This window comes from Kogia breviceps, chromosome 1, assembly GCF_026419965.1.
Source record: "Kogia breviceps isolate mKogBre1 chromosome 1, mKogBre1 haplotype 1, whole genome shotgun sequence".
In the NCBI taxonomy this organism is placed as follows: domain Eukaryota; kingdom Metazoa; phylum Chordata; class Mammalia; order Artiodactyla; family Physeteridae; genus Kogia; species Kogia breviceps.
In genome coordinates, this window is record NC_081310.1 from 24,361,837 (window position 1) to 24,364,773 (window position 2,937).

Here is a 2,937-nt window from a genome sequence, read left to right on the forward strand (position 1 = left end):
TCTATTATGTGCCAGGCATGAGGCTAGGTGCTTAACATATATATTGTATGAAATATGTAGGTACGTGTGTGTATAAAGCCCTTTTTATCATGAGCTACAACTCACCTACCAAAGAGCACACAAAACAAATATGTTCAGCTAATTGTATGTGCAAAACTGCTTGTAGAAACGTGTTCTTCCTTGAAAGAGGATTTACATTTGCTTCTGCCAGGCAGTTGGGATGGTTTTAATCTGAAACACCTGGGAGGGTTTGCCTAATTCTAATTCTTCCTTACTTCTTCAGCATCTCAACTCAAAGTAAGAGGATTCGCCATTGACCCTTTTCACCCCTGGACTGCAATCCATTCCCTTAGTTCAGCCTCCTAGCTTCTCTCCAACCCCTCAGGATTTACCAAATACTCTCAAGCTAAAGCAGTCCTATCTACCAGTTTACTGCTCTGGACCTCTATACTGGCCTGGTAATTCTTCACACTCTTGTTAGCGCTCACATTTTTTTTTTTTTTTTAAGCTTTTCTGGTTATCATCAACAGGAAAATTGGTCTGAAATATCTAGTTTGCCATTTTCAAACTTGGGTAGGCTAACGACCTCACTAAGGTCATACATCTTGAATAGCTCAGCTAAGGCTGGATACAAAACTTGTTTCTTTTGTTTTACACTAAGCTATCCTTTACTCTAACTGAAAACGAAAGAAAAAAAAGAAAAACACCAGAGCATTTCAAATGGAACCAGAGTTTTACATTGCCAGCTACAGAAGTCAAAATAATCTCTTAATCTTTAACTATGAATCTCTTAAGTATGTTCTCTAAATCCTGTTCATCTTTGTATTCTCAGCCCCTAGCAGAGTAATTTCAGATAGTATTTGTTGAGTAAAAGAAGGAATAGGTAAAGGGGTGAAATATACAATTGCTAATGAAGGTACTTTCTACGTGGACCACTAGACTCCTCAACCTAAGGAACCCCCATCCAGTCTATCACAGAATATCCTCTCTGTCCAAGTTTCCTTTTCAAGATAAAGTTTTTAAATGGTATGAGTGGAAAAGACCTGTAAGTTCAGGGTCTCCAATCTCAGCTCCTCAAAATATCGTGAGGGATCTTCAAGTTCAAGGCTGGTCTAGCTTCTTTCCAGGGGGCTCTAAGGCTGTAAAGGACTATCCGATGGTGGACTACCGGATGGATCCACCCACTGTCAACCCAGCTTCAATCTGCCCCAAACAAAACCCAGCATCTCTTCTCCCCCACCAACCTTTTTGTCAAAAATATTTGTTTACGCGGTTAAACCGGGTCTTGGTTGCAACACGCGGGCTCCTTAGTTACGACAGGAGAGTTCCTTGTTTGTGACATGTAAACTCCCAGTCGTTGGATACACGTGGGACCATACTGCTCCCAAGGAATCAGACCCGAAACTCCTGCATTGGGAGCACCGAGTCTCACAAACTGGGCTAGAAGGAAGATTCGTCGTTAGATCTATTTTTATCACAGAAATATCAGCCTTGTTTATTCCCACAAGCCTTCAAAGAATTGAGGCAACTGTCATGCTCTTTCCTCCGCATGTGAATCTTTAGTAAAAGAGAAAAGATTCATTCGATTATGAGGAGAAGCACTAGTATAGATTCCTCTCTCCTTTTTAATTGCTTCTCCTTCACTTTGTTTACTGCCTCAATTGGTGCCACTGCTTTTCCCACTTGTCTATACTAGTATCCTAATGGTCATCCCTTATTTCATCCTACCCCAAATCACCAACTTTGATGAGTGTTTAACCTAAACATTTCTCATATTTGTCCCTCTCCTGGACATCTCCACTCTTGCTGCGTTAATGTGGGCCCTTTTCAACGCCCACCTGGAGTGCAGCACTGGCTTCCTAGTTGGTCTCACCTCCATTCTCTCTGGACCATCCTCTACAGAGTGATCAAACACAGCACTGCGTTCTTTAAAGCTCTCAGTGCTTTCCTATCCCCTGCAGACAATGTCAGCTCCTTTCCAGTCTGTAAGACTCTTCATAACCTGGCCCCTGCCTACCTCTCAAGCCTCATGTTCCCTTTTTTGAAGTTTGTGTTCTAAAATTACCAAACATATTACGCTTCCAAACATTTCTGTTATTCCTTCTGCATGAATTTCTCTTCCTTCCCTCACTTCTTCACCTGCTTAATTTGTACTCCTTTTTGAAGAATCGGCTTCCCCAGGCTAGTCCAAGTGATGTTTCACGTGCTCCCAAGGTAGACCTCAATCATAAAACACAATCCATTATATTGAAAAGGTTTTATATTTATCACTTGCACTAATCTGTAATAAACTTGAAGGTATTCTAGCTTAGTGGTGGCACTTAATAGGCCTTTAATAACCTCTAGGTGTTCGTTCTTCAGTTTGAAGAGTTTAATTGAATAATAATATTTAAGACTAATCAGAATTAGAATGCATATGGTCCGGGTATCTTAGTCATTTCAACAGGTGGTTTGTTATGTTGTTTCTTGAGTTTTATTTCTCTCTTATTTTTATCACTATTAACAAGCATTAATATTATATTATTGCTACCTTAAAGGTATATTATATTTGCTACCTTATTAATCTTTATTTTCTTATGTGAAAAGTTGATTTTTTTACATAACTGGATGGGCGTATTGAGAGTGAGATCTCATTTTCTCTTTTTAGAGCCCTCACATATTTTGATGCTTTTTTCATTCTCCTTCTTCATGGAAAGAGACTTGTGTTTTCTTTTCTTTTTTTTTTTTTTTACTGTGCCCTACAGCATGGAGCTTTATTTATTAATATGTTACCTTTATTAATACGTTACCTTCCTTCTAGTAGGATTAGGTCCTACACTGTTTTATGTCTTCATTCGTTCCAGGTGCTAATGAATTCCTTATATTTGTGTCCTGGAAGCCCCCGATTCCTCAGAGTAAAACCCTTCCTTCAGCAGAAATGAGAAATACCCTTACTGG

General features: G+C 39.4%; 1 non-coding gene across 1 annotated transcript; it reads right to left on the bottom strand.

Annotated features, from left to right (window-relative positions):
* Nucleotides 1-1,487: 1,487 nt before the first annotated feature.
* Nucleotides 1,488-1,607, bottom strand: LOC131747428 (U5 spliceosomal RNA). Its single transcript, XR_009332902.1, has one exon. It is a non-coding gene; the product is annotated as a U5 spliceosomal RNA (small nuclear RNA).
* Between the last annotated feature and the right edge of the window lie 1,330 nt (nucleotides 1,608-2,937).